Here is a 12,570-nt window from a genome sequence, read left to right as displayed (position 1 = left end):
ATATACTATTTAAGTATAGATTGAAAAAGTTGAAAAGAACATAAATATAGTTTATATATGCAAAGTAAGCAAAGTTAGTCAAAATTATATTAATACACATAGCTTAACATATATATATATTTGGAATGTTATTGATTCAGCTATATATCCACTATAGATCCGTGAGGAAACGTGCATGTGTATAATTTCACTGAAATTCTGCCACATTTGTATTCCACCAATCCCCACTGGAGCAGCGCGGTGGAACAAGCTCCAAATCTTCTCCTCAAAAAGGGAGAGGAGGCTTTCAGCCCACCACTGAGACATTCACAGGCTGTTACGGTTACATATTACGTCCTGAAATGTAAATAGATATCGTTTTCGTAATTTTATATATCGCTTTTTCATGTAAACTTAATGCATATTTTATTGTAAAGTATAAATATATTTTCTATATTCAAGTTATATTACGCTTCCCCGTACCCCGCACACCCTTTCGTGCGTCACGTCGCTTTACAATCTGTCAGTGACCGCGTGGGTGTATAAAATCTCGTACCCAGAATGAAATTTATATCTTGAAATATAAAATATATCATATTCGATAGCGAACAACCGGCATAAAGGACATTTCTAAGTAAGCTCTTTCAAATTTAATAAAGTTGTACTCAATATCGTCCAAAATCTTCAAAAAGCAGCTAACGCAAATATGGTTATTTTATTTCATTCAGTTGCAAGTGGGACCTGCATGGCCGAACTAATATAAACAATGTGCAGGAATCACAAAAACACAATATAAAATTAGTTTGTTAAAAAAAAACTAAAACATTTTCAAAGCATAAGATAAACACCCACACATACCATTTCTTCTATAAACAATTTAAGACGTTGTTATGCATCTATAAGCATTAAACCCATCAGTTAGCGGAAAACGAGATTGAAATTTACAAATTGCTCTGAGAAATGTTCAAAACCAGTGTCCTTCATCTCGCCAGGTCCCTGAGCTATAAACAGGTTTCGAAAAGCCATAACTCTGAACCGCCGATGCATAATTTCCGAAGATATGTGGATATGATAATTGTAGGCTTTAAATACTAGCTAGTTAGTTATAAATAATAATGACAGGCAGACTGCAGCGATGGTCTAGCAGATAGCAGTCCGGTTTGGACCAGTAAAAAGTTATTAGGGTTTAGAAATGCAGTGTCAGTTTTACCTTTTCGTACCCCATTTATCTATCTGAGACCTGTAGGGCTATTCTGTAAGAATAAACTCGAAACTCACCGCAGAAATCGGTCGTGAAATGTCAGAAAGTGATAAGCGACTTTCAGTAGCGCATCAAAGTATATCACCATAAGTCGATTGTCAAAACATCGGTGTGAGTAATGAAGTGAGTTGTTACAGAATAGCAATGCTACACCTGTGTGAAAACTCACATGCGTTTGTGAACTATAATATCTTCTGCGTAATTGATTAGCCTTTGATGTTGGAGATCATTAAAAAAGTTCTTGAAAATATTGATAATTTGGTAATATATTTATTTTTACACAAAAACGATTTCCTTGTTTATTATTAACGCAAACTATCAGATCACGATATTTTAACTTGTACAAATATTTTTTGTATTTTGAATTCAACATTAGCGGAGAAGACAGTTGCTGAAAAAATTGTGGTAACGAACCATCTTTGATATGATGACAGTTAGCTGTTTAGTAATACTTTTACGAGCAATATTTGCTATATACATATATATTATACTTTACGATCTATTTGCGTGGGTATCATAAACTAGTTAGTAATTCCTATCGCTGAACAATATGTCTAGTGTCGATGTGGGCCTAGTATTATAAGAGTAAAAAACCCAATATAATAACACACACAAGGGATATAACAACTTAAATTGGCAGCTGCAACATGGGTGGCAATGTTTTGGCAATCAAAATGTAATCAATGCATTTCACAAGCAAGCAATGGGACCACCTATGAAATAAATGAAAATATATAAGTAATTTATAAATAGGATTCTTTCATTATGCATTAACTTTCATAAACCTGTACAATCTATTTTTTTTAACTTTTTCTAAAACTCACATTCTATCTATTAAAATTCACAAGCTAATGAATATTCGAAAAAGTAATAAAGATATTTATCTATTTTCATCTTTTCTTATTTCACTTCTTGACAGCAAAATATAGAGATAAAACTACATTAATGATAGTTTAGCATATATCTTACTAACATTATAAAAGCGAAAGTTAGTGTGTTTGTTTATTAGTCGATCACGATCGAAATCTTGAATGGATTACTGAATGGATTTGTATGAAATTCATAAGAAATATTATTTTTTGACGCAGGAAGATTGATAAATATAGACTGTCCTTATTATTACTTAGTTAATTTTTATCAAGTTAGAAAATGTAACATATAATATGTTATGTAATCTGTGGAAAAGGTTTTCGTTGAGTTTGAATCTGGTACTTTGAATTTAAATTTCAAAGCAATGATAACTTTTTTTTTCTTATATGGCGTTTCAAAAGTGTTTGTCAATTTGAATAAAGTATATTTTATTATATTTTTTTTAGTTATTATTTTTATTATTTTCATATGGAATAGAATTTACATTAATTTACGTAGCAATATATTTTTTTCTAATTTTGTAATGCAGTAGTTTATTGTTATAATTATTATTTATAGTTGTAATATTTATTTATATGTTCTTAAAATTTAAATGGGACCGGTAGCGTTTAATTTAAATGAATGTTTTGTTAAGTGTCTTATATACTTACATAAAAATATAATTTAAATTATCACCTAGCGAAACGAAGCGACGTCGAACGACTAGTTTAACAATAAATATAAACTATATACTCGGAAACCATATCATAAAGTTAACAATGTTATAATCATATATAAATACGTTGTTTGCATGCAAAGGAATGCTCGGTGAACAAACTTACAGACATGCATAAAGCATTTGCACTATATTTAGAACAGAAACGTAGTACATATACGTTATTTGAATACAAAATAAAATATTGTAAATTGTAAAAAATATCGAAAACTCGCGTCTTCGTTATTTATTGCATGACGAAAATTCTTTAAAAGCTGCTATTTTGTCGCGTGTAATATATATTTAAATTATATATAATTTATTAAATTGAATATATAAATATACATATTAATTACATATAAAATGTATAACAGATTAGGTAGCAGCGGTTATCTAAAATAAATAATATAACTTAATAATAATATATTGAGTTTATTCGTTATTATAATGTCCAAAATTTAACCGCATTGACTAATTTCAAAGATACAGCCATCAGCGAGTCCTTTGATTTAACACAAATTTTTGTATATTTAAAAACAAATTGAATACAACAAGAACAAAACAAAATTATTGGTATAATTTTTTTTTTTTTATATTTTAGGCGGACGAGCAAATGGGATGGGTAAGTGGCCACCACCACATACATTGGCGATGTAAGAAATAATAGCCTTACATGCGCCATCAATCTTGGGAACTCACTCTAATGGTTTCACCATATACCGTTTATACCATATCCATCGTTTAAAAATTATCTACTCCTTGGTAGGGAACAAGAAAGGGCGATGACGTGATCCTTATTTTTTTTTCTTTCGAGGTTCCCATCGAAACCCAACACGATCGGTTCAAGCGAGACGAACGTTACTCTTAATGTATTATTATAAATCCATTTGAAGCTAAATTTAATTCCAAAAATTATTTATTTTTTATTAATATATTATAAATGTAAAAATATTTGTTTGCGATTATGATGTCCTGGTCGATTTCGTCATGGGCGGCCATTTTTACGATAGCAAACGACATAATATTTATAAACATACACCCGCAAAAATGTACGCAATTATAAAAATACAGATGTTGACCTATGATTGATTATATATACGTGTATACATGTAAATATAATGAATTATTTTTTATATTACATTTAATTATAGTTGAAATGGAAATATTAATATTTTATAGTCATCATAATCTTAAACATTATTTGAAAGTTCTCTGTGCATGTCCGCAGTTATGTGAAAATTATTAATAAGCAAATATTATACCACGCTTTTTAAATGATGTAGGTACCAGGAAATTTAACCTAATTCTTTATAAAAATATAATACGTTATGACTATATTTATCTAGTATAATATATACTCCTAAGTAGGCTACCGTTTCACCTCATTTTAATATATATTTACTCATTATAAAATCTAGTTTCTAGGGGATATTGACAAGACTATTAAGTTTCTAAGATGACATATAATTATTGTATATGGACCGTTGTTCGGCTCACCTGTCAAGAACATGTCACGAGGTAAGGCAACACGCAGTTTGCGTGTTACAAAAAATCATTCTATAACTACATAATATATAATAAGTATATAAAACAGCCGTGTTTGTATATTGAATATTATGTGTTCCTCTCTGGAAATATATATTGTAACTTATGTTTAATTTATAGAATTTACTTTATTTAGAGTACAGTAGATATTTTTATATTTTGTTTTGTATATACTAGTTTTGAAAATCCAATTTTAAGTGGTCAATATGGTATAAGTCTCCAAAAACATAAATATGTTTAGCAGATACTTATAGATATTCGAATTGTCTTTAAAATATATTGGTTCAAATTCTCTAGTAAATTAATTTAAGAGAAATGCGTATTATTGCTATCTCTTTTTATCATCTAGGAATAATAGCAACTAATAGTCGTATTAGAACTTATTTACATTACGGCCTTATAATTAAGAATCATTTAGTCCTTTTTTTATACATAATATGATTTATGGAATAAATACTAATGTCAAAATGATCACTGCTTTACTTAATCTGCTTTACTTACGCTCACAGTCTGTATTACAACTGACGCCAGCTGCAAAAACTGAAAATCGACTGCACAATCTGTTTGCAGTCAGATCGAAATCGGTTTTTAACAATTGAATATTTCTTCAATATTTTATCTTATTATATCGGGATAAAAAATATTTAGACAACTTTTTGATAAATAAAAATAAAAATTGTTAAGTAACGTTTTAAATAAATAATATATGAGTTTTCAAATATATTGTAGAACGGTGAATTATGATAGTATTTTTTTAGCATCATACTTTCGCGAATTCAGTAAAATTAACTACTAAGTCTACATTTATAAATCTAAAGCGAATTTCACTCACATAAAATAAAGAAACACTTAAAATGAGAACTGAAAGTAACGTTCCACATACATAAAACTAGATTAATATCTAAAACATCTAAGTTTTTATTTTTCATAAGTTTATTCAAATTGCCGTTATAACACTTTCCACTGGCGTATGCGCGTGCGCAACTTAGGTGTGAGAGCGGTAGATATGCGACTGACCTCATGTGTATATATTTCCATATATATTCTTTGTCATATGCCTACCTACATAATATATTTATGATAAATAATGTTAAAAAAGTATACCGAGTATCGATTAATAATATTTCTTCAATAACTTAATGTATATATGAGAAAAAATGTTACTAAATTATTTTATGTATTTATCTTTATATATTCTAAATGTGTAAATGAGTTTGTTTGTTACCCTTTCACGTCTTAACTATTCAACAGATCATTATTAAACACATTATTGTGTATACACGTTGTCAGAGGTTCAAAAAAGGACATAGGGTATCTACCACTTGCCCCCCACAAGCATGCGAAGCTGAGGGCGAAAACTAGTAACTTATAAACCTGAAGTGACTTAAAACCATCAACGTTGACTTTCTTAGCAATTTCTTAACATTACACGCTATATCACTATTAATTATTATTGAATAATGTTTTCCGATAATGAAATTGAATCTATGATATCTAACAGAGCGTGGCTCGAAGACAGCTAGTGAAAATTACAGCAAGTGGAACAAATGCGAGTACGTTAAATGGTTGTGCCACAAACAGAGGCATACACTGAAATTCTAAAAATATCCAAACGTACACAATTCGCATTCGTTAATTGTTCATAATTATAATTGGCATAACGATGAGATTTCATCATTCAAAGATGCTGATAGAAATAATATCTCATAATTTTCCTCATTATATGCTAAATTATGCCGTCCTTGCGTATTTATATTCAGCAAATATTACCAACCGGATCTAATTTTGTGGGAAGTATTGAGTTTTAAAACATCAATAAATATATTTATAAATTTTGAAGTTTAAAACTAGATAACTAAGTGATAAAATAATGTTACTTACCATATATTTAATGAGTACATCCGACCTTCTAAAATGAAATGTAAAAAAACACAATCAACTGTATTAAACAGTTTTTATTTCAATGTCACAGACACAACACTAACGGGACACACTTTATATGTAAAAGTCACCTAAGAAAACGAACGATCGCAATTGGCCGATCGGTTTCTTTAACGTAATAAAATTTAAATTTGCCAATAGGAACACTGCGTGCGCGCGTGCGTCATGCACAGGTGACAGTCGCAGACCGACTGGCTAAAGCGGTCTAAATGACGATTAAGTTTAAGGCGAAGAGCCTTCTCCATTCAAACCGTCAAGTTGCTTTCGGATTTGCCAGCCAATTATCGACCTTGATTCGTCGTGACAACATGCAATTATTAGTAGCGGAAAATTGTGTCTTGAGACATTTAATCATGGGAGAATGTTTGCCACCTGGGTCGCCTTCACATGCGCACGAGTTGACTTTTTTGCGGTAACTTGTTCTGTTTTTTACCTGTTTCCAACGTCTTTCACTGGAATACAGGTTCGATATTCGAATTTTTCAACATTTTTTAGGGTTACTTATAAATTAATATATTATTTGTTAAATGAATGATGCATTAGTTAATCAGAACATGTCGAAAAAAAAATGACGTAATTATTCAATCTACTATAAAGTGAAATCTATTTTGTAACTTCTAATGGACGCAGAATGAGATATTTATTTATCAAAATATATTAAAACGACAACAATTTTAATATAACCTTTCTCTAAATTAATGAATTATTCTATTGATTTTGATAGTTAGATTTACATCTACCGTCACCTCTCATACATTATTTATAAAAATACTTTTACGCACATTTTTGTCTTATCTAATTTTTTGTAGTGAAATTAAAATATAACACATAAAATACCACTATTATGCGAAAAGGAATAGGAAAGTCAATGATCTCGACCTGTCACTATATGGTTTGAAACAATATGTATTTTGCACACTTTTTACTTTGCATTGTTTTGTTCTTTTCGAATTATGTGCGTACAGCCTACTCCAACAACAGCAGGAGTATAAATAAACAACATTGACATTGAATTGAAACGATGTAATTGGTCGATTTCTTCAATAAAATCTATGATATGAATTATAGATGGATTAGTGAAAAAATGGCGTCTTGATTTTTGAATGACGCAGACGTTGTTATCGCAACTTGAGATGTAAAACTGCAGTGGATATAAGTTAGGTGGGATGGTGTTGTTTATGGAATTTTATTAAAATATAAGTTTTGATTATTCCTTCTTCAATTAGAATTGATTATAGTTTTTTTTATATATATATCTATTACAGAATCGAATAAAAAAATCTATCCATACCACCTCGATGTCAATAATTTCAAAACAGCGCGATTTTTGCCGGCAGTTTTCCGAAATGCGTCCACGCTTATATTTTTTTAGTGTTATTAAAAATGGAAGATGACATTGCATGAATAAGTTAGCAAATAAATTATTTAATTATATTACAAAATATTTCGACGTTTTACTTAGTTTTAAATATTCATTTGAAGATAATGGATGATGAAATAATGACTACTCTGGGAATGTTAACATTATTATTCGTATAAAGAGTAAAATAATTTAATAATGCAAAATAATTAATCTTTTCAGTTCTTGGTTATGTATTTTTTCTTAAGTATTTGTTTTGTTTACCCTACTTTGTCGGTTTATATAAAGTTATTTGATGCTCAATACAGCGAAAAGTATCCAATTGCTATGAAGATAGTACTTATATACATATATATATATATGCTATATATTAGGTCCTTAAATATGAAATTAGCGTTTTGTCGTACTGAAATATGTCCTCTTTGGTTAAGAATTCCAAATTCAAATTTATAAATTAATTTACCTGGTATATTTGAGTTTTGAAAACAGTCATTCATTCGTTTTTTCCTCAGTATTTTTTTCTTTAGCGTCGCTATTACCGCACAATGAAAAACATGAAATATCGGTATATTTACGAGTTCTACCGTGGCACCTGTGCTGCAGAAACAGCTCGAAGGATTAATGATTTGTACGGCGCTGGTGTTGCAAAAGAAAGCACGTTACGTCTTTGTTTTCAACGTTTTCGTTCTGGAAATTTCGATCTTCAGAAGCACCCACTTGCACGGCCGGAGACCAAAGTGGAAAATGAAGAATTAAAGGCTATTGTGGAAGCGGATCCATCACAAAGCACTTCAGAGATAGCTGCAGGCTTCGGGGTAAGTGATAAAACTGTATTAATCCACTTGAAGCAAATCGGAAAAGTAAAAAAACTTTAACGATGGGTACCTCATGAATTGGGTGAATCGAACTTGCAAACACGCGTCGACTGCTGTGTTACTTTGCTCAACCAACACAATAATGAAGGGATTTTAAATCGAATCATTACTTGTGATGAAAAGTGAATACTGTACGATAATCGGAAGCGGTCGTCGCAATGGCTGAACCCTGGAAACCCAAACAAATTCCGCTCTAAATGAAAATTGACTCAGAAAAAGTTACTTGTCAGTGTTTGCTGGACTAGCGCCGGTGTCATTCACTACATCTTTCTAAAATCTGGCCAAACGATTACGGCAGATATCTATTGTCAGCAACTGCAAACCATGAAGGAAGTACTACGTGCTAAATAACCGAGATTAGTCAATCGCTCTAGGCCATTGCTGCATCACGACAACGCAAGACCACACACTGCACGACAAACAACCACTAAGTTAGATGAGCTACAATTGGAATATCTGCGATATCCACCGTACTCCCCGGACCTTGCTCCAACATTTTACCATTTTTTTCCGGAATTTGGATAACTTCTTACAAGGAAAAAAATTCAACTCTGATGTGACAGTCCAAACCGCCTTCAAAGAGTTTATTGATTCTCGCCCCCATGGTTTTTTTAGTAAAGGGATCAATGAACTACCTATGAGATGGCAAAAGTGCGTAAATAACAACAGTGCATACTTTGATTAATTAAATGTATTTTACAAAAAAAAAAAAAAAATTGACTTTATATTCCTCCCGTACAAAACGCCAATTTCATATGTAAGGACCTAATATATACGTACTCCAGACTACTACTGCTATACGTAATACAGACTGACTTAGAACATACTGTTTAAAAGTGCGCTCTTATATGAATTTTTGAAACGTCATTGTACAAGATTATACATTTAGTAAAGCTACAAACTACAACCGGTTCGGCATGTAGATCCTACCAAGAAGTACCGAAGAAACTCATTAGTTACTTTTGTCCAATTAAATTATATATTCAGATATGATTATGTGCGAAGGTATGTTATGTGTGTAATTAAATACAATTAAACCATTAAATCTTGATGAAAATCAACAAATATTAACTACACACATAAATCTTCTATTAAGTGACATTCATAATATATGTATATTAATAATCTTATATATTATATACTTAGTCTAAGATTGAACTGTCTTGAAGAGTATTATTCATCTCCATCATAGAGGGACACAACGACATTGGTAAGCATGCCTACGTCGCAGTACAAAACCTCTTAGAGCAAACCTTATTCAAACTTAGCACTTTTTTTGTCTGCCAAAAAAATTACAATTCTTATGTTTGCAATCAATTAAAAAAATAATAATATTATTATTATATTTTATAATTAATAAAATTACCTTCTTAATACAAAAATTTAAAATGTTTTTCGACAAAATAATAACCAAAAAATTAAGTATATTGTTTCTTTTTAGTTAACAAGCTTAGCGTATTTTAATATGTTTTATAGTACATTCAATATATGTATATACATATTTATATTCTCTGCCAAGTGTCACAAAAGACTGAGCAGTAATTTAGAAGCTGCATTTATTATAGCCCAGAAGCGCGGTGAAACTCCATACTGGTGCGTTGCGCCTTTCTTAGCTTGCATAGTGTTGTTATTAAAATAAATATGTGTTGCTTATAATAATAATACCCTCCAGACCGATTTCGGCCACGGCGGCCAATCTCAAGAGAGATTAGCCAACTATGCAGGTGCATATTATAGTGCACAAGTGTGTGCGTAAGCATAGGTACACTCTCTATTCCCTAACTCTCATAATCCGATGGGATGGCAATCCGATACGACCGGAAAGAGCTCAGGCGCAGGACCAACGGCTTTACGTCGTTTCCGAGGCACGGGAGTGAACACACTTCCAACTTCCAGACCCCGGGCTGCTACTGAGAATTTTCTGACAAAAAAACAAAATAACTTTTTATTGGCCCGACCTTATAAAAATACACATATAATAAATAAATATATCGTATACGCGCAACGCATACACAAGGAAGTAAAGTGTAGTACCGGAGAGGAGGCATGACAGCATAAGAATACGACATGTCGTTTGTCGCCACGGCGTACGAGTCCATTACCTCCAAGGTGATGGTTCACATCAAAACATTTAGAAAAAAAAAACATAAAACCTACTTTTTTAAATTAAGCGAATAAAAAACAAAGACATGTATAAAATATTCACAAAGATAATGCAAAGCAAAAACAATACGATAAAAATACATATGTATAACACGATTTATGTTAATATGAGATAAGCCTCGGTGATTCTAAAAGCAATGATGTCATGAACCCTAACATCAACTAAACATGCACTAAACTTCCTTCAAAATTCATAAAACTTGAAACTATTAAATCCTTGTAATACATTACAAATTTACTCACAAAGAAAAATTAAAACTGCTTAATAATTACGCAATGGTTAATGAAGTTTTCAAAATTGTATGTATTAACAATCACATGGTAGCTGACCAGTTTCAAACTTTGACCGTCCGATTACTGTTAATGGAATGATAAAAAATCACAAACGAGCTGGCCATACAAGATTCAGGTTTTGGGCTTTCTGGTTTCTTGTTTTCATCTCTGTATGGTGTTGATTTTTAAAATTCACAGAGGTTCATCAATTTTTGAAACATATAATTTAATGGTATCCTTTTATAATACAATGATACCGTTAGTCTGTCTCGTTAGTCTAATGGCTAGATATAAAGCCGCAGATCTCGGGGTCAACTCCCAGGTCAATAATGTTATTGGGTTTTTCTGTCGAAGATATTCAGCAGCAGCAGCAGTTGGAAATGTGAACATTCCCGAGCCTCGGAAAGCACGTAACATCTCTTTTCCTTCATAATCTGATGAGATGTTAAATCTGGCACGACCGGAAAGAGTTCGGGCACAAGGCCAACTTCTTAAAGTGTTTTCCGAGGCACGGTACACACTTCCATACCCTGAAGCCCCTATACCCTTGAAGCTACATGTTCATAAACATGCTACTTGGATAAACAGGTAGCAAAATTACATTCGACACACAGATTTTACTCGCGATGTTTTCCTTCATATAAGAACATGAGATGAATTAAAAAAACAATAATCATAAAATCTCAATGTCGCTTACCCGGGTTTGAACTTGCAACGTTCGGTAAAGATTGATATGATCCAGTAGCCTAACTTCTATAAAATATCCGTACCACCAGATTACTGTAATCTGAACACACATTGGAGAACATATTTCCACTGGTAACAATCTGTTGTCGAGTTGACATTAACATTATATATATAAAAACTTCTAAGGCAAATTGAGAGTATTCTGCCTTTCATCACAGCGAGCTGTGCTGTTACTATTAAGTAAATGAGGCACAGAGTACAGTTGTAGTCAAATGGAAAAGGATCCAAAGACCTTACGAAGGTGTCGAGGGTTAAGTACATAGTCTTGGGGGAAATATCGGAGAAAAAATACTAAGCAATTAGGAGTAGTCACTGACGACTAGATCAGCTGACTTCTTATACTCGGAAAATGTTGTAAATCGACTTACGGTGCACGCTATTTTTATTCGTGTATCCTTTATATGTTATACTTATAACAGTCAATGTCGCATATCAATTTCTGTCTTATCACGATTGTATTCTGCAATGTCGTTTCGTGTTAGTTCTAACAAAAAAATTCATTGATTCCGAAAATGAATAATTTTTTTATTAAGAATGTTTAACAGATCGGTTACCTGTAAAAGAGAAAGAGAATAAGATGAAATAACAAATATACTGATTTTGGCGATACGTTTCTGAGAACGTTTTCTAAAGATCGTAAAGTCATCCGGACAACCTTAAGGACAAATGAATCTATTGGAAATGACATCACACTGCTTTAAGTATTTATACTTATAAAATCTCAAATTTTCAAATAAAGAACATAGGATTTTTTTACAATAAAATAAAAAAGAAAGGGTTTTTGCATATTGTAAATTTAAGGAGGGGAAATAAGAGAGGTGACTTTGTATTCAACCCGTACGAAGTAAAGATGGGCAGCTAG

The 12,570-nt window shown here is 31.5% G+C and overlaps 1 protein-coding gene across 1 annotated transcript in view; it reads right to left on the bottom strand.

Annotated features, from left to right (window-relative positions):
• The window catches only part of LOC126776788 (glutaredoxin domain-containing cysteine-rich protein CG31559-like), a 95,485-nt gene extending 89,017 nt beyond the window's left edge, over nt 1–6,468 (bottom strand). The window contains exon 1 of the mRNA XM_050499550.1: nt 6,231–6,468. The gene's annotated coding sequence lies outside the window, so the exon portion shown is untranslated. The remainder of the gene's footprint in view (nt 1–6,230) is intronic.
• Nucleotides 6,469–12,570: the final 6,102 nt, after the last annotated feature.

The sequence above is a fragment of the Nymphalis io genome, chromosome 21, assembly GCF_905147045.1.
Source record: "Nymphalis io chromosome 21, ilAglIoxx1.1, whole genome shotgun sequence".
NCBI lineage: Eukaryota > Metazoa > Arthropoda > Insecta > Lepidoptera > Nymphalidae > Nymphalis > Nymphalis io.
Note: the sequence above shows the minus strand (reverse complement) of the source record. Positions and strands in the feature narration are given on the sequence as shown.